At 33.9% G+C, this 22,763-nt stretch overlaps 1 protein-coding gene and 1 pseudogene across 5 annotated transcripts in view; both read left to right on the top strand.

Annotated features, from left to right (window-relative positions):
• Positions 1-22,763, top strand: part of CDH18 (cadherin 18) — a 574,093-nt gene that overhangs the window by 338,298 nt on the left and 213,032 nt on the right. The gene's annotated exons all lie outside the window — the stretch shown is intronic.
• On the top strand, positions 9,694-9,817 carry LOC116639268 (annotated as a pseudogene).

Below are 22,763 nucleotides of genomic sequence, written 5' to 3'. Positions count from 1 at the left end.
ATATATTGAATTTATGAGTTTAATAGGTTTTTTAAGGAAGGGTTAGAATAAGAATTAAACCTAGGTAAATCCTGGCATAATACCTAAAACCCAAATAAAAGATAAATTTTTATAAAATTTCAGATATTTTTAAATTGCTTACTAATGTATATACCTAAATATATATATATGTGTATATATATATATATGTATGTATATATGTATATATACATATATATATATATACACATCTTATTTATACTTGAAATACTAGAATCTGATTGACAGTTGAATGTATAACATACAAAGAAAAAAAAAAACAAACAAAAGAACTCAAGCTCCAAATTCTCTGTTCATCAAAATATGATTCATTTGTCAAGGTAAAATAACTGTTTGGGGAAGGATCCAGAAAGTAGATCATCACCTTATCTTATCTAAAAATATATTTGAGAAAATGTTGAAACTGAAAATTGTTGAAATGAATCCAAACAGCGATCTTTGAAATCAAGGAAAATGACAAGGAAATGAAAAAAATACATTGGAAATGTACCCTGAAGTATGTTTGTGTGTGTACAAAGTTAAGTCTAAATGGGTACATTTGAGGATGCTAAAGGACACTGTACAATCTAAGAATCATGAAGCTTCAAGGAATTATTGAAGCATAAGCTCTAGTTTGAGCACTTAGGAACAAGTCACATTTAAAAGTCTTCATCCAGGACTTGAGAGGGGGATGGGAATGGGAAATAGTATTCCTAAGTTCTTTTACTGAGATGAGTATGGTTGAGGAGAAATATATAATATCTGCAAGAAGTAGAGAAAAAGGGGCATCTGTGTGGCTTTGTCGGTTAAGCATCTGCCTTCAGCTCAGGTCATGATCCCAGGGTCCTGTGATCAACCCTGTGTCAGGCTTCCTGCTCAGTGAGGAGTCTGCTTCTCCCTCTGCCTCTCCTCCTTTCCCCCTGAGAGAGAGTGTTCTCTCTCTCTCTCTTTCTCTCAAATAAATAAATATTTTTTTAAATAAGCATGCATTTAAAAAAAAAAGTAGAGACAAAGAACAAAACAGAATAGGCTTTAAGTAACTGTATTACTGTGCTTCTAGGCATGATTCCATTGAGAGAGAGAGAGAGAGAGAGAGAACTCACTAAAGAAAAGCAGATAAAAAAGCATTATCATAGTATTCAATGTACATTTTAATATGAATGTATAGGAAGTGCCCTGAAAGTTAGTGGAGGGAGGAACTCTCTTTCCATGTCTGCTTCAGAATGGGTGATATTTGCATTGATTCTGATTTTAGAATTAAAAAGCTAGTAATATTTTAGAGGAAGGACCAGCCAACAATGGCGGGGGAGACAAATTCAGCTTGCTGTCTGTTATTGTAAATACTGTTTAACTGGAATACAGCCCCGCCCATTCATTTAAATATTGCCTATGGTAGTTTGGGCATTACTGTGGCAGAACTGAGAAGTTGCAATGGAGACCATTTGACTCACGAAGTTGAAAATATTTCCTGTGTTGCCTTTTACAGAAAAAGTTTGCTAACCTCTATTGTAAGGGCTTGCAGGGGATGAGACTGGAGGCAGGGGGAATAATTAGAGGATAGCGTCACAGTTCTGATAAACAAAGCATCTGCTACTCTAGGGCAGTTGGTGTTCTGCCAGCCCTGCTGAATACACACATATACCCCAAACATATGTTATTTGTTCTAAATGATAAGATTGAGCTTCTTCCCTTTAGGTGGATATTGTTAGTTATCTAACTATTATTCAGCTTGTCTTTTTGTGTTATTACAAATCAGTTTTGTTCAGGGTGACATGATGCAGAATCAAATATTCACCTCCCACCACTCCCTTCCATCTAGGACACACATATTTCACCCATGGCCCATAATGCAGATGGGGTATGGAAAAGCAGCAGCCGCTGGTACCGTAAGGATGAAAGCTTACTGCTAAGTGAGATGGAGCAGAAAGTTAAAAGGGTCTGGAAGAATGATTCTATTGCAGAACTGATGCTCTCTCCCAGGCCTGCCAATGCCAAAATCATTCTTGACAAAGTAAACCTTGTTTCCATTTAAACTCTTTCATTGGATCTCAGATACATGTAGCTACATTGAATCTGAATTGGTACTTGGACAAATTCGAGATTTAACAAGGACCCCAAAGGCAAAAAATTAAAACCAATACTGAATCCAAAAGAATAGTGAGAATGGTTTCAGCATCAGATAAGAAACAATGATGCCATTTTCCATGAAGTGCCTTGATTTGGGAATGACACATGAAATCAGCACTTATTTCCCTTTCTATGTAATTGTGATGCTAGATGATTGTACTATGGCAGCTATTTCCCTTTTTGCTTATGATGCAGCTAACAGTTGATTTCAGATATTTAAATCTTGCTTGCCATCAGCTGGAGAATCAATTGCATCCATAGAAATTTTGATCAGCAAGGAAAAGGAAATTGGACATTTGAATGTTGACTTTGAGTTCTGCAGAAAATCTGAAGTTGATCACTGCAAAACAACTGGTTGGTTTTGCCAGGATCTGAGACTACAAGTTGTCAAAACAGTTGTGGTAATGATCACTGAAACAGAATCAAGGAATATTTATTGAGCACTTACTATATGCCAGGCATTGCATGTAATTTGTAATAATTTCATGCTCACATCATAAGGGCAACATTATGGTTATCCTTGTTTTACAGATGATAAAACTGATACATAGAGTTAAATAATTTGCCCAAGACTACATGGTTAGTAAGAAGTGCAACTGGAAAACATTTCTAAGCCAGATAGAGATTCAGATTTTAAGTTCCCAATTTTTTTTTTAATTTAGTTAAAAATGTAAAATCTGGATCAAGCTATTTGTGGAATAATTATAACAAAATTAGTGGATGTTCCAGAATCCGTACAGTTTATTGAGCCAGAAGTGGGGGTTTCCTTCTTGACATGTGAAGATAGATTCAATGTTATTATAATGTTCCTTTTTGTTTTAAAGGATTGGATTTGGGGATGGCTCCATACCATGAAGAGGAAAATTAATCCTAAAGTTCCTGAGAGTAAGGGAATAGACATTTATTTATATTAGAAATCGAATCCATAGGGAGTCCAACAAGGATATGTATTTGGAAAAGGATTTTCTAACAACTCCAAAATGTGTACACGAGATATAGTGTGGATAAAGACAATGGACAGTTTCCAGGAAGGTGCGTGTGCCAAAAGCTGAAAAACCTTTGTGATGCAGATAGTGTGCAAAGTGAAACAAATGGAGGTATCGAGCAATGGAAAGTAGCCTCATTAACTGAGCTCAGGAGTGGGGCTCAGGTGGAGGACCAGTGTACTCATGATGCTGAGACAATGGGAATAGTGTGCTTTTCCCCACACTTAAGGACAAAGTTAATAGTAAACAAATCTGTGATTAAACTATAAAAATTAAAACTTGAATCTGCTTGTGAAAACGCAGCCACTAAATACAAAACAAACAAGTATATGAAGGATTTTTTAAATGTAAGATAAGATACAATAAGCAACAATCAATAAGACATGAATTTAAATGAATAAACATTTGAAAATACAGATGTCAAATAATTATGCTAAATGTAATAAAATGAAAGATGAACTGAAATACTGGCGAACATGGCTGACAGAGAACTAATTTTTATTACATAAGGGGATTTTTTAATAACATTCACAATCAAATTAAAAATGGGGAAATTACATTAGCAGGAGAGTCACAGAAAAAAGAAACGTGTTACTTATCCAAAGAAAAACCTCAAATTTCGTTAGTAATTTAAGAAACCACGAAGGAGAAGGAGAAACCAGAGTTCACCTACCGAAGTATACAAGTCTGATAATTCACAAAGTTGTTAATGTACAGAGCCATTAGCAGACAGGTGAAGTCCCACAGTCGTTTTGGGTAGCAATTTAACAGTATTTTAAATTGAGAACATATTATAGACAACTATCCTATAGATGCATTCACATGATTACACAAAGAGACATGTTAAAGGAATGTCATTGTAGTGTTATTCCTAACAGGGAAACATTGGAAACACACTTGAAATCTACTAGTAAGGAAGTTTTCAAGTAAATGACTCTTCAAACACATACAGATTACATATGCAGTCTTAAAATGAACGAATTTGTATGTATATACTGACATATGAAGATCTATATTGTTTTAGTGAGAAAAAAGTTTTCAGAAATACATGTGGAATAGTCTAGTTTATTTTAGAAAGTAAGGGTGTGTTGTGTGGTGTATGTGCATATAGGACATATCTTAAAAAAAACACACATACTGGTGAAGGCGATTACTTCGAAAAATGGGTTGTGGCTTTATCTGCTATCAGAGAAATGCATTCTTCTTTACTAAAAATGTATATTTATATATATATATGTTATTTATAAAGTGATAATAAAAAGTGAAATGCAGACTTGTGATAAAAACATTTTAAATAACAGTAATGCTTAAAGATATATAGGTTTATAATACTAATAATGGCTAATAGTATAGGTGGATGACAACAAAATTTTTCTCAGCATATGGTGTCTGACAAAGTCATTGTTTTTGTCATATACTCATTAATTTAGTTTTGAATTACCAAGCCGTTAAAAAAATCTCCCTTTTTGTATCTCTTTAATTCTTTTTGCAGAGAGGACAGAGGGAAGGCATTTTATGTGCTGAGAACTAATAGTGGCTACTAATAAAATGGGAAGGAAGGAAGGAAGGAAGGAAGGGGAAACAAGGTCCCTAAATTTGAACAGGTTACAGACATATAAACAGAAAATTTCAATATAGTGTTCGTTAAGCAAAATACAAGGGAACCATAAAGTGGACAGTGAGTTCAGCTTGCAGACTTAGAGAAGACGTCCTCAATTAATCTTACATAGTGTGCAGGGGTTTGTCAGACAAGAACTCCACATAGAAGATACAGTAATGAAAAATACTCTTGTCTTCCCTGTAGGTTTATGGTCTACTTAGGTGTGTACAGTGTGTGCGCAGGTGGGCGGGTGCGCACACGTGTTAAGAGGGAAAATAAACACAATTGTCATGCAGATTATGAATTCCCTTCACAGTTTAGCGGATTATGCTATGAGAATGCAGAGAAGGCAGCACAAGAGACTTCCTGGGTGTGCAAGAGTTTATCAGATTATTGTTTTTTGTATAGCTATAGTGCTAAGTAATAGTCATGGAGCTCTCCAAGTAATTGCTGTGTGCAATATTACCTGTGAGGAAAGCAAAATGTGGTTGCATGTTTCTTGTCAGTGAGTAATAACCAGCAGACAAAGTCTTGGCATTCTGGATGGTTTAATAAAGAAAGATGCAAAATAAACTAGAGTGTTTTTCGATGCGTGTCTCAATACAATGTTATCCTTTACCTCTTTGATTTACTTCATGTAATTTCAACTATTATCTAGGGAATCATATCCCTCTACAGCAGGGTTTGTCAACCTTGCCACTAAATGACATATTAGACTGGATGATTCTTTGCTGTGGAGGACTGCCCTGCCTTGTAGGATGCTCAGCAGCATCCCTGGCCTCCAAACATTAGATATTTTTAGCATCATTTCTACCACCACCATATTACAGTGTCTTCAGACATTGCCAAATGCTCTCTGCGGGGAGAGTATTTTTTAAAAGCATTTCCAAGTAGAAACATGAATTGGAGAATATGCTATTTGTTAAATTTATAGTCACTTCCAAAGGGAATCTCATAGTGTTAGAATACTCGTATATTTTATGACCAAAAATGATTCTATCTGCCCAGGTCAGCAATTTTTATGGTTAATATTAATTGCCATATTCAAATGCACTATATTATGAAAACAGTGAGGTATACCAATTGGTAAAGTTAGGTTATTTGTGCTCACAGAGCAAAGCGTAACAGTATGGCTACTTGAGAGTCATTATGGCTCTCATTTTTATTTTTTTTTATTTTTTTATTTTTTTTTTTTTAAGATTTTATTTATTTATTTGACAGAGAGAGACACAGCGAGAGAGGGAACACAAGCAGGGGGAGTGGGAGAGGGAGAAGCAGGCTTCCCCGCGGAGCAGGGAGCCCGATGTGGGGCTCGATCCCAGGGTCCTGGGATCAGGACCTGAGCCGAAGGCAGACGCTTAACGACTGAGCCACCCAGGCGCCCCATGGCTCTCATTTTTAAAAGAAAATCTGCTTGTTGTTATAGTGTTGATTTAGAAAAGGACCATTTGATTTATGATGAATGCCTTGTAAACTACTGACTGTCATATTGCATTTTTTTTTTTTTACTTATCTAAAAATTTGATCAAATAAAACAAAATGAACATGTGTGGACAGAATGACATTATAATATTATGGACCTGGATAGGTCCATGAAGACACTTGTACACATTTTATCAATGAATATTTAACTTTTTTTTTTCCTTTGGTATGCATTACATTATCATGCCAGTCTTTGTGATTTTACCACCTTCTAGCAATTATTCTATACAATAATTTTCTTCTTTGTCCTTTAAACAACTTTAAAGAAGTACTTCTTTAATTTTGATTTAATGTAACTTCATTAAATGTCTAAGTTTTTCAGAACTGAATTTTAAGAATATGAAATAAAAAGTTAATAATACTGATTATCATGGCACAAAGAGGAAACTATGAGATTAAATTATACCTGCTTTTGGAGTCAGCAGTCTCTTGCATGTGTGGCATTTAAGAAATGAAAATAGGGTAAGTAGAAATGTACTTGTAAACAGTGTTACCATTCTCAGAAAAGACATTATAAGTGTCAAGACATTTAGTGATACTAGAATGTCGTATTCTTATAAAAAGTCAGTACAGGTGTTTTTATTATGTATATTGAGAAATCTCTTTAAAAAAACATTTAAAACAATAATTTTAAAATAATAATTTAAAAGGATAATTTGGTCTCTTCTATATTTAAAGAAATATACCCCAATTTTTGAAATTATAGTCTTCCTTTTATCTAGAATCAGTAGTTTTTAGTATAAGTTTAAATTGTTTTGCAGTCACTCTAAATTTTCAAAAATAATTACTTTGTACCCAGCAATTGTTTCGAGAGTGACTATACTAGATCACAATGCAATTTGCCTTAAAGTAAATTTCACAACTTTTTTTTGTTGTTGTTTTTTCACAACAACATATCTCTAAGGAATTGTATAAATCTCTACTTCATTTCTTCTGTGTATTAATAAAAGATACCTAAGAGTAAAAATCATTTAATAAATATTTAAGATATTATAACGAGACTATAGAAATAATAAATTTCAATTTACAGGAGAGAGAACAAATATTACATTTTATTAGGTTATAAGTATGTAATTTATAAACTTCAACTTCAGTGGAGCACTGATTCTTAGTTTGACATAACAAGAAAAGATATGAAGCTTTACTGTATGACCCTTAATAGCCACAAGATGCCTTGCACTTGGAGATGTATTCAAACATCCTAGTCTTTTTCATGTCTTTGTTCTCCAGTCTCTAATTCCCAGGCCCATTTCCATTTGCAGCTGTGTTCTTTCTTGCAAAGCAACAAGAAGAGACCAGCTGTGCTTACTTTATTGCACTGCTTATTGGGGGACTGATTTAGTTCTGGCCAAACATCTTGGGAGCTTCACCCTGGATATCTTCCAGGATTCTAGTAGCCATTTTAAAATCATTACCCTTGGGCATAACTTCAAAATGAGATAATTTCAATGAAATGAGGCTGACACTGCTATTTACATGGTAAATTAAAAGTGTGTATGAGGAATCACATTGTATAAATAATGAAGTGAAAGTTGAACAAAAAAATTCTAAGTTTCATAACTTTTTTCTTCTCATAACTTTTCCCTTGTGTCAGTTAGCTAGTGTTTTATAACAAATCAACCCACAACCTAGTGGCTCAAAACAGCATCCATTTTATAGTGAACTACAAAAAAGATATAAATTGAGAAAACAATCCCATTTATAAGAGCATCCAAAAGAATAAAATACTAAGGAATAAATTTAAGAAGGTGAAAGATCTGTAAACTGAAACCTGTAAAACATTGATAAAATAAACTGAAGAGGACACAAATAAATGAAAATGTATTCCATGTTCATGGATTGAAAGAATTAACATTGTTTAAATGTCCATTCTATCTAAACTGACCTACAGATTCAATGCAATCCTTAGCAAAATGTCAGTGGCAGTTTTCACAGAAATAGAACAAACACTATTAATATTTTTATGGAACCTCAAAAGATACCTCATAGCCACAGCAATCTTGAGATAAAAAACAAAGCTGGAGACCTCACACTTCCTGATTCCAAACTATACTACAAAGCTATAGTAATCAAAACAGTATAGTATTGGCATAAAAACAGACACCTAGACCAATGGAATAGAAAGAGAGACCAAAAGTACTCATGTATATATGGTCAATTGTTGACAAAAGAACCAAGCATACATAATGGAGAAAGGATATTCTCTTCAATAAATGGTGTTGGGAAAACTGCACAGCCACATGAAAAACACTGAAACTGGACCATTATTTTACATCATACACAAAAATCAACTCAAATGGATTAAATACGTAAAACTCCTGAAGAAAACATGAGGGTAAGTTCCTTGACATTGGTCTTTGTAATGATATTTTGGATTTAACACCAAAGGCAAAAGAACAAAAACAAAAATAAGCAACTGGGACTGCATCAAACTAAAAGCTCCTGCACAGCAAAGGAAACATCGACAAAATGAAATGGCAACCTATGGAATGGAAGAAAATATTTTGTATGGACTCTTAGAGCAGCATTTCAATAGTATAAAAGTGCAAGTTTCAAGGGTTTCTGAAGAAGAGGCGCAGAAGTTTTGCTCTCTTACTTTTGTTGTATTATAACCACATCACTTGAAACCATATTTTGTCAATCTTTATTGAATAATTACATGTTGACCCTTTTCACCTACACTTTGTCTGCAGGAAAGATTTTTTTTTGAGGAAAGATTTTGAAGAAATATCGCCTCTTAATGTTTTGAACATCATTGTTCTTATATCTGGTAAAAATTTATTATTGCTTCATGGAGTAATGATTAATTTTATTTTCCTATATATGATTAAGTTGTAAATGCAAAAAATTCCACATAAGCCAACCTAGTTTCTCATTTTTACTCAATGATAGATATGATTCACCAGATTACATTTTATGCTACTACTGATTCCTTAGATTCTCCATTTAGTCTTTTTTTTTTTTTTAAAGATTTTATTTATTTACTTGACAGAGACACAGCGAGAGAGGGAACACAAGCAGGGGGAGTGGAAGAGGGAGAAGCAGGCTTTCTGCTGAGCAGGGAGCCTGATGGGGGCTCGATCCCAGGACCCCGAGATCATGACCTGAGCCAAAAGCAGACACTTAATGACTGAGCCACCCAGGCGCCCCTCTCCATTTATTCTTTATGAAAATAGACTAGACTTGGAATTCCCCTAAGAAAACTGATCAATTTATAATGGAAAATACTTCACTGGGATATTTTTTTTTTTTTTTATCATAAGATGGACTCAATTCACAAAAATTAAATTTGCACATATTTAAAAAATATATTCAAAGAATGATTTTCATGTGTATACCCCTCAGTGTAGGAATACAAAGCAAACCAATCAGAGTTTTGGCAGTTCTACATAGAAGTCATGTGCATGTAATTGTAAAAATATAATAAGTGAAACTTCTATAGTGGCCAGTGGAGCATTTTGTTATATAAATTGGCCTTGGATCGCTTCTTGGCCTTTTGGCTAAGATCAAGTGTAGTATCTGTTCTTATCAGTTTAATAAATTGGCCTTGGAGGTTAAAATGTCTCTTGATGGAGATAATGTTTTTTTTTTAATAAAAATCATTTAATTAATGTATGCTATTGCCCCTATATTTTAATGAAAGCATATACATTGAAATTATTGTAAAGTTTTATAAATTGGGAAAAATTGTGTGTGAAATCACTGTATTAGGGCATATTCTATTGAAATTTCATTCTCAAAACTCAGATATGCAATAAATTCAACCTCACTTTTCATTGAACTTGACTCCTAATTCTATTATGAATTTCAAATTTCTTTTTTTGAGACACCATTCTGGATATTTTTCTTTACTTTCTGAGAGTCACATACAGAACAAAGGAACAGTAACCCAGTATAGAGTAAAGGCATAGCAATCAGGTATGAAGTGAATGCTCAGTGTTCAGGTATAGAGAGAAGGCTCAGCATGAGGTATTATAACCCCAACAATTAGATAAAAAGTAAATGCACAGTGATCAAGTGTAGGGAAACTCATAGTGATGAAGAATTAAATAAAAACACTGCAGCCAGCTATAATTAGAAGGTACAGTGATGAGGCATAGATAGAAGGGAAAGTGATCCGGTAAAGATGGCACAGTGAGGAAGAGGAATGTCTATGCCATTGTGGATTCCTGCTGCCATCTACCAGATGTCTCTGTTCCTACTAGTATTCAGTGATCAGCCCTTGATGGTCATTGCTGCCTGTTCTCCATTTCATTTGTAAGTCCTCTTGAGATCCACTGAGTTTCTCTTAGCTAAACTTCCTTCCCACCTTAGTAAATGGGAAATATTTTGTTGCTCTCATCCACTGGTAAGGAGAGAACTCAGAAGATCAGATCAGATACTTTTTTGCCTTCATAGGTGAAATGGCCTCTTAAATCTGCGGCCATGTCACACTGAAGGACCATGGAATATTGGAGAAGTTGTGCTCCTTCAGAAGAGGACACTACTCTGAAAACTTATTACAATATTGCATGTATATAGCAAAAAACAAAACAAAACACATAAATATAAGCAAATTTGATGGCTTTTGTTTTATTCAACTGTTTATGATAATTTGTTCCACAACTATAAAAAATACAACAAACTAGAAAAATCTAAGTATGTGTCAAAAAACAACATGGAATGTCATGTAGCTATTGAAATTATATTTGTTTAGTTGGCATGGAAATATCCATGGCATATTATTAGGTATAGAAGAAGCTGTGGTATATATATATAACTACATGATAGACTTTTGAATGAACCAAAATAAAGTTATGGAAAGACATACAAAACACTATTAAGATTGCTTTTCTGAAGAGAAATGACAGTGGAGTTGTATTTATTTTTCTTACTAAGATTATGTTGTATTTCTCTCATTTAAAATACCCAGCTTGTCATCATGGCATAACTTAACGTCTTCATGCCTCTCCTTGACATGTCAAAGAGGATATTCCAAAAAGAAACCATAAATATTTCAAAAAGAAATCAGAACAACAAGATAGAGTAACAAAAATGAGTCCAAGATTTTGAAAATTCCTGGAGCATTGAAAACATTGAAAATTGAATAGGGGAAAAGAGACAGACCATATTCATGACCATAAGCATTAAAGGTGAAAATTGTTCTACCCATGAAAGCCCTAGTAAATTCACAAACACAGAAGGACCTGGGGAAGTCACCCGGGCAACTTAATAAATTAAACATTCATTCATTCATTCATTCATTCATTATTTTATTTATTTATTAACAAAAAAGACTTTTTCAACTTCATCTACACATACAAAGAAAATGTGTTTTTATTCTATTATAAAGACTTTGATGATTTTTTCCCCCTAAGTATGGCTAACATAGGGATATTGGAACACTGGAATGAAGCAGAAAATAGCTTTCAGTAAACCAAAATTCCACATCAGAGAGGAACAACAAAAAAGAACAAAACAGATTTTACCAGTGGACAAATATCACAAGGTCCCTTATTCTGAGGCAAATCATTCCTCTCCTCATTTTGGGGGACACAAAAGTCCTTGATCTGCCTGGCAACTATATTGACCCATCCAGCCACATTTGTTTAGATGTAGCATTCCTATTTTAAAGGGATAAGCATCAACCCAATTTGTTTTAACTTTAACATTTTTCAGCTTTATTGAGTTACAATTAACAAATGGGGATTTTATATATTTAAGGTGTGCAACTTGATGTTTTGATATATGTATATACTGTGACATCACCAAGCTCAAGCTGATTAACATATTCATCACCTAACTTCGTGAATGTTTCCTACCTTCCTCCCTCTCTTCCTCCCTCCCTCTCTCTTTCTCATTCTTTCTCTCTGTGGTGAGAATGCAAGATCTATGTTGTTAGAAAATTTCAAATATACAATATATGTGGTATTGTTAACTATAGTCCCCATGCTATTTTCTAAATCTACAGAACTTACTCATCTTGCATAATTGATATTATATACTATTTGACCAACATCTCCCCATTTCCCTTACCCCAAAGCCCCTGTAGACTATCATTCTACTCTCTGCTTTATGGTTTGAATATTTTAGATTCCACATGTAAGTAAGATAATGTATTTGTCTTTCTGTGTCTGGTTATTTTCCTTAGCATAATGACCTCCAGTTTTATCTACATTGTTGCAAAAGGAGGATTTCCTTCTTTAAGGCTGAACAATCTTCCATATATATGCCATATATATTTTTCTTTCCACATTTTCTTTAGTCATTTGTCTATTGATGGACATTTGGACATTGAGGTCATTTCTGTATCTTGGCTATTGTAAATAATGCTGAAGTGACATGAGAGTATAGATATGTCTTTCAGATAGTGATTTCATTTACATACTCAAAATTGGGATAACTGGATCATTTTAATTTATTGAGGAACCTTTATACTACTTTCTATAATGGGTAGACCAATTTACATTTCCACCAACAGTGTATAATGGTTTCCTTTTCTGCACACCCTTGCCAACACTTCTTATCTTTTATCTTTCTTATAATAGTCATTCTAACAGATGTGAGGTCATATCTCATTCTGCTTTTCATTTACATTTCCCTGATGATTAGTGACATTGAGCACATTTTCATGTACCCATTAGCCATTTGTATGTCTTTTGAAAAATGTCTCTTCAGATCCTTTGCATATTTTTTAATCAGATTACTTTTTTTTTTTTTTTTTTTTTTTTTTGAGTTGTGTTTGGTTTTTTTTTTTTTTTTAGTTTTTTTTTTTTTTTAAAAAATTTTTTTTTAAATTCTTTTGATTTTTTTTAATCAGATTACTTTTTTTTTTTTTTTTTTTGTCTATTGAGTTGTGTGAGTTTCTTTTATATTTTGGATATTAGTTCCTTATCAAATATATAGTTTGCAAATATTTTCTCCTCTTTCCAGTGTGGTGTTTTCACTCTGTTGACTGCTTTCTATGCTGTGCAGAATCTTTTTAGCTTGACGCAATTCCATTTGTCTATTTTTGTTTTGTTTTCCATATCTTGTTGTCATATCCAGAAAATCATTGGCAAGACCAATGTCAAGAAGCTTCCTCTATATTTTCTCCTAGGATTCTCCTGGGTTCTTTATTGTGTTTTACTCTACATATCTGTTTCTATACTGTTTTGATTATGTGGCTTTGTAATATATTATGAAATCAGAAAGTGTGATGCCTCCAGTTTTGTTCTTTTTGCTCAAGTTTGCTTTGGCTATTCAGGGTCTTTGGTGTTTCTATACAAATTTAGGGGTTCTGACAGCGATTGCACTGAATCTGTAGATCACTTTGAGTCATAAGGGCATTTAAAAAATATTAATTCACCTTAATTTTTAAACACTAAAAACAAAAATTAAAATAAACAAATAAATATCTATTACAGAGAAATAGGGATAATTCAGATAAAATAGAATAACTTAAATTAAAAATCTACTTTGCTTAACTGTGAAATCTGAGATTTTATTGCATTCATTAAACAAGAGTACATTGAAATGAAGGATAAAGTTTCCAGGGAACAAAAATAAATAGATTTCTAAAATTAAAATAAGATGCTGAATTTAAAGCAAATACTAATCAGTGGACTGAATGATGTGATAGATATAGCTGAAGACTATGTGATGGACATAAGTGAAGACTAAGTTGGTGATCTAGCAAATAAAGCCAGAGACATCTGGTATTGTGTAGTACAAACAAGACAAAGTAGAAAAACATATGGGGCACCTTGGTGGCTCAGTCAGTTAAGTGTCTGCCTTCGGCTCAGGTCGTGATGTCCTGGGATCGAGTCCCTCATTAGGCTCCCCTCTTGGTGGGGAGTCTGCTTCTCCCTCTGCCCCTCCCCTCCACTCATGCGTGCCCTCTCTCTTACTCTCTCTCTCACAAAAATAAATAAATACGTTTTTTACAAAAATTTAAAAAAAAGGAAAACACGGTTCAGTGGTAGACATGGGTGATCAATTGGAAATATTTTACTTTTGTTGTGAGGAAAAAAATAAAGATATTGAACAAAAGAAAACCTGAGTTTTCAACTTGAAGAAATATAAAAAAGTACCAAGCAGGAAAACTGATTTACTAATTTGAAAACCCACACATCAAATTTCCCTGGATAATGAAGAAATTTTAAAATGTAATATAAAAAAGAGAAGTTTTTAAGGACAAATATTTCTCTATATTACAGTTTTCATGAGCAAAGATAGAAATGAAAAGACAATGTCAAACTGTATAAAAAATTCTATTTTAATTCCAGCAGGAAGATTATCAATCAAATATTAGTGAAAGTAATTTTTTTCAGATATGAAAGGACTCAAAATTTCAGACATGGAAAAACTAGGAAAAATCAACAACCACATCTAGTGCCTAAGCATGAATACACTAGAAATATATATTATGAACTTTAAACCATAGAGTATTTCTAGAAAAAATATATTGGATTTAGAAAAAGAGTAGAAAATATTCTATATGTACTAAGAATTTTGAAAAATCATTTGATCTTGATACTCGTAACATTCTCGTTTTTGTGACAAAGCTTAGAAATAAAGGTTTTTGCATCTTTTCAAATTATTCAGGTCACATTAACTGGTTTTGCAAAGAATATTTTTTTTTGTATAATAAAATAGTGCTTATTCTTGTTTTTTAAAAATAATTTGTGGAAATAAAGATGAACCAAATGATAAGGAGCAAAGGCTATTTATTCAAAGTTTGCTGTAACAAGAGAGTTAACCACAATCACTTGCGTTTTTTTTTTTTAAAGGATTTTATTTATTTATTTGAGAGAGAGAGAATGAGAGACAGAGAGCACGAGAGGGAAGAGGGTCAGAGGGAGAAGCAGACTCCCCGCCGAACAGGGAGCCCGATGTGGGACTCGGTCCCAGGACTCCAGGATCATGACCTGAGCCGAAGGCAGTTGCTTAACCAACTGAGCCACCCAGGTGCCCAATCACTTGCATTTTGGCAGAGACTCAAAAGCAGGGAGGAGATTGGGGGAGGTTTATAGTGGACAAAATAGAAAGTTTTGAGTATGCCATGATTGGAAGCTGATGTCATAGAGAAGCTGTAGGTGAGCTACTTAGAGCATCCTGTGTGACTGGTTACAAATGCGAGTCTTGCCTTCCCTGATTGCTTTGAAGTTGGAAATGGGGAAAAATGTAGAGAAGCTGTAAGTTATTGATCAAGCCGTGGTCGTTTGGGGCTGAATGTTATTGTTTGACTTCCTGGATTGTTGTTAAGGAAAATCATTTAACCTCCTACACGTATGATTTATGGAAAATATGTAGCCTGGCTCCTGGGCTGTTTATTGTAGATAGCAGGTTGATTTCTTGGGCTGTTTGCTACAGATTATGAGTCAGAGTTCTATTTTTATATATGGCCTAGACATTGTCCATTTATATCCAGCCTCCTAAATAAAAGCCTAGAAAAAAATCACAAAACTCATTTTTTTGTAGAGGAAGAACATAATATAATGTATACTACAATGACTTAAAACATGTAGCTGACAAAAATTAAGAGTGAAAAGATAGTAAATTATATATATTTCCTTAGAAATCATTAAGAGAATGTTTGCTGCCTAAAATTATTGAAGCAAAATACAGGAATTTAATTAACCATTTTATCCATAGTGATAAAAGTAACTAACGTAACTAAAATTAATAATGGGGGCACCTGGGTGGCTCAGTTGGTTAAGCGACTACCTTTGGCTCAGGTCATGATCCTGGAGTCCTAAGATAAGAGTCCCGCTTTGGGCTCCCTGCTCAATGGGGAGTCTGCTTCTCCCTCTGACACTCCCCTCTCTCATGCTTTCTCTCTCTCTCTCAAATAAATAAAAATCTTTAAAATAAAATAAAATTAATAATGTAATTAAATTGTGTGATGGGAGAGGTATTGAGCGATAACTTTGATGCAGTGAATTCTTCATTTTCAATTATGGTATATCAATGAATATTTTTCAATTGTGATACAATCAAAATTTTAAATTCTAATGAAAGAACAAGCAGTAGGCAAAAAGTTGGTGCACTCAAACAGTGAATCTGGTGAGAGTGGGCATAGGAACCAAAAAGTAAAAAGGCTTCTAATTATATATATATATGGTTTAGTTGTAATTTATTTTGTTTTTGACTACCTTAAAAATATATAGACTGTGCTACTATGCTATTTTAGAAATCCATTTTCCCAGCTAATTGGTTAAAATAAATAAATAAAATGAAGTTTTTTACTCAATGATTGAAGTTAGTGGTTGAATGTCAATTGTCTGTGTGTGTATATATAAATATGATGACATATAAATATGTATACAAAATATACAGTATATATTATGAATATATGCTGTAATCTTCTAGTAAACTCTTCCAAACTTTTATTGACAACTTTGTGAGCAAACAAGGACAAAATATTTTTATCTTTGTATTTCATTTTGTGTTGCCATTTTTTTTGTTTGTTTTTTTGGTTTTGTTTCTGCTTTGTTGTTATTATTGAATGAAAATTCAGCTGAAATAATATTCCATTATTCAGAACAATGCTGAATTTGGTAATTTTCTTTATTTTTCATATAGAATCTTTTCTAAACAGTGAAAATTAAAGCTATTTATAGATACAATTTCTAACTTTTGATAAGAAACTAATATTAAATCAGCAACAGTGCATGTACTTAATCACCACACATGGTAAAGTAAAGAAATAGCTGGTGAATACTTTGAGAAGTATTGAAGTTTTCAATTATGTGTATATATATATATATGAAATTTTCATACATATATGAAAATTTTCTCCACTTCAAAGAACACTTTCTCTTAAAATCTCATAATTTTATTTTGCATACAATGAATAACTCTCCAAATGATGTCTTTCAGATTCCAATATATTGACTAATTTAAAATTTGAATGTAAAGAACACATAGATTTTCATTTAAAAGTACTAACTATATTAGAATCAAGTACAGAACCTAACCTTTTATTTGGTAGAGTATAGTCATTACTCAGAAAAGCAATGAAGGATAGTCAGGGAGAAACCTGTTAATACCTCTGTATCACAGAGTTTAAGCAAGAAAATAAAATCCACTGCCAGTTAGATCAAGAGCAGGAGTTACATATATGGAATGAGCTACAAAAATGAAAGGAGAAGTGAAAAACCAAGTCGTGGACCATGAGGCAAGTAGGGCAGGAGTTTACTATCCCTAGGGCTGGAAGAGTAGTGTTACCTGACCTCAGGAGCTGGGCTTTATTGCATGGACCCATGGAAGAAGGCCCCTCAGAGGGAGCTGGGACCATTGCAGAAAAGCAGACACTGCTAGAGAGATCACCCTAAGCTGAAAGAGGGAGGGAGGGAGGGGAGGTAGACAGCAACAGAGGTAGACACATCTTTCTTTTCTGTATTGCAATTTTCTTCTAGCATCTGCTTTTATTTAGTTGGTAAGGCAGGCTGCAGAAGAGCACAACAGTGTTGTCAGTACCCGGAGAATGCTTCCCCTAACTATTCTACCACACACCTTTATTTTACAAAATGTATATAATGACTTGGCTTTTGACCAGGTAGACAGAGCATTGAAATATAACACTACGTCTCCCCAAATAGATGCACTTGGATGGCCATTACATACCATCAAGGAAACACACATGCACACAAAATGGTGGAAGATATGGATGGAACTCTTAAACTCCATGCTGACTGGTTGGAGAAATAGATTATAGAGGAAAGAATGTCACACATCAAAACAGATAGGACCAGGCTTGGATTCTGCCTTTCCCAATTGTCAACTACACAACCTTTTGAACCTCAGTACCCCATCTATAAAATAGCATTAAATGTAATTTTCTCAATAGATTAATGTCGTTATTAAATTGAATGGCATATAGTGGAGTGTTTTTCACCTCATTGGTGCTAAATGCATGTTACTTCCTTATTATTTTTTTTTTTCTATTTAGGACTGTAATATAAAATTTACTTGAATAATGTGAAATTTTACACTAAGCAGTTCCATAAAAGGGATCTAATTGAAAATACACAGAACTTAATGATAGCCATGATTTAAAATGCATGGTTACAACAGTGATTTTTGTTTTGGTACCAAATGTTTCAGAAGTGCTCTTGCAGAAGGAATTTTTTAAAAATCCAATGACTCCTGGGTGAATACTCAAAGCTTTATCAAATTACACAATGACTGGAATCCTGTGTTATTGCTCTGTTGGTGAAATTACAGTTCTCCTGTGTAGAATGAAATTTAAGTTGTATCTTGGTAACTATTGCTTTTTCCCAATCCCTGGAAAATTCTTCTGAGAATTAAGCCCTATGAGATTCCTTCAGAGAGATACTCTCTGCCTTCATATATCTTCAGCTGATTTTTACTCAAAAGTTCTTGCTCAACATTGATTCACTTGAGATTTTCACAGAGCTGTGAACCCTGACAAGTCATGCATAACGATTTGCAGTGTCAGAGAATATTTGCTTGTATTAAAATGCCTTATTAATATTTCAAATTGGTCTTTAGAGACTTTTAAGAAAGTCCATTTTTTCTGCTCCATTGATATGTAACTTTCCAAAATGCATGCTATTTATAAAGCATAGTACAAAAAGAAACCAAATGAAAAGAGTGACACAGGGCAATTCCCAAAGGAAACAAGGCTTAAGTTTTATTGTAGAAAAGATATCTTGAAAGCTTTTTTACATACTTTAATCTTTTTTTTTTTTTTTTTTTCAGATTTGTATAAAGCATCAGCTGAAAGGTATTAATCCCAAGCATGGGAACAGCTGAGTGTGTGTGCCACAAGATATATTTAACATGAAAATATTGTGCATTAAATAGCCAGTGAAACTTTAGAAGGCAATGTTTCTGTGGTTGTTTTTCATGGGAAATTGTTGTAAAAATTAAGAAAGCTTATAAAGCACTTTTAAAGTTTTCTTTGATTAGAAGCTAGTTATAGGGCACCTGGGTGGCTCAGTCGTTGGGCGTCTGCCTTCGGCTCAGGTCATGATCCCGGGGTCCTGGGATCGAGCCCCCGCATCGGGCTCCCTGCTCAGCGGGAAGCCTGCTTCTCCCTCTCCCACTCCCCCTGCTTGTGTTCCCTCTCTCCTGCCTCTCTCTCTCTCTGTCAAATAAATAAATAAAATCTTAAAAAAAAATAGAAGTTATATAGAGAAGGGGCTACTACTGGTTTAATATCTATTGACCAAATGTATATAATAATTTCTAGAAAAAATTAGATTATTTGAATATTCTAGTAGAATAATGGACTTCTTGGCATTACTTCATATATTTCTATTTGAAAATCTAGCATTATAAAGAATAAGAATTTTCTCTTTTCTACTATGTATATAATTAGGGCACATAGCATGAATAAAGGAACGGAATTGTCTAATGTGGGATACCCTTTTCAGAATAGATAAATACTGATTTTTTCTCTTAAACATTTAACCAGGAATAGAAATCCTTCATTAGCATAAATAATATATCTCATTAATTTACTTAAAAATGCCAACAGTTATATCACTAGTAGTGCCTAATGTTTAAAAATATCAGATACCATTAATTTCTACCTAATTAAATTTTATCAACTTGTGAGATGAACTTTTTATTTTATCTCATTTATGATGTAGCAAAGGGAATTATCCATCATTTTATTGTGAAGTATAACTTTAGACTCTTGTCCAGATTCAGTGAAAGAACACCTGTAAATTCTGAGAATAAATGTAATTTCTTTCCATTGCAACCGTGACACATTTTATTAGCTTGCTAAGTCTCTTGTACCAATGTACCACAAGCTGAGTAGCTTAAACAACAAAAATATTTGTCTCCCTGTTCCAAAAGCTAGAAGTCTGAGGTCAAAAGTGTCAGCAGGGTCATGTTCCCTCCTCAAGTACTGGAAAAGGGCTTGTCCCAAGCCTCTCCTTTAGCTTCTAGTAGTTTGTTGGCAATTTTTGACGTTCCCTGGTTTGTAGAGGAAATTCTCTGATCTCTGTCTTCATCTTCACATAAAGTATTCTGTGTGTGTGTTATGTGTGTGTTTCCAAATTTCCTATTTTTATAAGGATACCAGGCATGTTAGAGTAGGGGCCCACACTACTCCAGTTTGGCCTTACCTTAATTAATTACATCTACAATGATCCTATTTCCAAATAAGATCACTTTGATGTACTGGAGTCTAGATCTTCAACACATGAACTTTGAGGGGAAACAATTCAACCCCTAACACACCCTGAAGAGTTCTATTTTTTTTATTATCTATTTTTAATGAAAAAAAAACTTATTTTTTCTAATGTAAAATAACTTCTAAAAGCACCAATGGTTATTAAAATGTTGCCATCTAGGCTTCAAGTCAATAAGAACGTAAGATATGTGTAATTTTTTCTTTTGGCCTGAAACCCCCTTACCAATTCTCCTTGGTAAGAAATCCTGAAACAGTTGGCCAGGGGACTTATTTGCCGTCCCTGCTCTTCATTTTCACCCTTACTGTGTTCAGGGGCCAGGCTGACTTTCGCTGGGGCTGTGCTGTACTTTTGCTCATGCTCCCTTCAACCAGCCATCTGTGTATGCAAAGCTGTGGCCTGATCCCTTCAGATGCCACCAAAGTAGAATGATAGAGATCATTTGCTCTACCTTACTTCACACAAATAGAATAGCCAAACACTGTGAGACCTACTATAGAGAGATGTGTAACTGTTAGTGACGGTACATTTTGACCAGGGTAGAGAGTTAATATATTTCCTTTTTCTCTCCTGGATCCCTTTTCTGCTCACTTCTCTGTGCTACTTTAAACCTTCACTTAGTCAACACCAAGAGGCTACTTTTTCTTTTCTTTTTTTCCTTTTCTCGTTGTTCTTCATTTCACTTGTCACTCCATTCATGCCTTTCAGCTTTCACTTAACAAGGCTGGACTTTTATAGACACTTTAAGCCAAGCAGAACAATTTTTTTATTTTTTATTTTTTGTTTTTTTGTCATGTGGTGATCCAGCCTATTACCACAAAGGAGGTGGGATCTTGCACTATTTGTCTTTCTCAGATTTCTCTATGGAATGGTTGGTTCGGGACTATTTTTAAGACGTTAAAAATAATTTAAACCTGGGCGCCTGGGTGGCTCAGTCGTTAAGCGTCTGCCTTCGGCTCAGGTCATGATCCCAGGGTCCTGGGATCGAGCCCCACATTGGGCTCCCTGCTCCGTGGGAAGCCTGCTTCTCCCTCTCCTACTCCCCCTGCTTGTGTTTCTGCTCTCACTATGTCTCTCTCTGTCAAATAAGTAAATAAAATCTTTAAAAAAAAAATAAAATAATAAAATAAAATAAAATAAAAATAATAAAAAAATAATAATAATTTAAACCTAAATAACTATCACAAAGCCAGAGAAAATTTTAAAATCTGAGGATTTTATAAGTGTGGCTTCTTAAAAGATGACCATTATTTTAATGCTTTATATCTATACTGTTCTCTCTTTCCTGAATCTCAGTAATCCTTGTATAAGCCCAGTATGATCAGCATTTTTCCAATCAGATCAAATATTTGACTGATACAATTTTATAACACTTTATAAAGTATTATAAAGGACTGTTTATAATTTAAATTTTGAATGTAAAGAACACATAGATTTTCATTTAAAAGTACTAACTAGGGGCGCCTGGGTGGCTCAGTCGTTAAGCATCTGCCTTCGGCTCAGGTCATGATCTCAGGGTCCTGGGATCGAGCCCCGCATCGGGCTCCCTGCTCCTCGGGAGGCCTGCTTCTCCCTCTCCCACTCCCCCTGCTTGTGTTCCCTCTCTCGCTGTGTCTCTCTCTGTCAAAATAAATAAATCTTAAAAAAATATATATAAAATAAAAAAATAAAAGTACTAACTATATTAGAATCAAGTACAGAACCTAACCTTTTATTGGTATAGGTCCATATTGTTATTTAGCCACAATATGGACTTCTTACACTTTTTAGAGCTTTGTCTGGGCACCTGCTACAGATTTAATTTTTTTTTCAACGTGCAATCAACAAAAATGCCTCCTAAACCAACTTTTATTTGTAGATGTCTATCTACTGATATTCTCTGAACAGGTTGGAGAGATGAATGTGAGGCACGGAACAAGTGTTTTGACATCACAGAAAAAGTCCTTGGAACTTTGTTTTATAAACATAACAATAATTATACCTAAGAGTGTAATTTAACTCTGCAAAGTTTAATCAAGCCAGGAAGTGTAGTGCATTATATAATGAGAAAAATCATGGTACACACACAAGCCTAAATAAGACTCTCTCAGAATGGAATATCAGTGAGGCAAGAAAACATTTTTGTTTTTTATATACTTTTAATTTTGAGATCACAGATTCACATGCAGTCATGAGAAATGATATGGAGGGATTCTTTGTATCCTTACCCCATTTTTCTCCACGGTAACATCTTACATAATTATCTTGCCAAAACTATAAAAAATATCTTAGCCAGGATCAAAATTATTTAATCTACCAATCTTATTTAGATTTCCCTAGTTTTACTTGTGTGTGTGTGTGTTTAGTTCTATGTGATTTATCACAAATGTATGTTCATGTATCCCACACCATAATCAAAATACTGAACAGTTCTAACAT

Source organism: Phoca vitulina, unplaced genomic scaffold, assembly GCF_004348235.1.
Source record: "Phoca vitulina isolate PV1807 unplaced genomic scaffold, GSC_HSeal_1.0 scaffold17, whole genome shotgun sequence".
NCBI lineage: Eukaryota > Metazoa > Chordata > Mammalia > Carnivora > Phocidae > Phoca > Phoca vitulina.
This window is presented reverse-complemented; position numbering and strand designations above follow the sequence as displayed.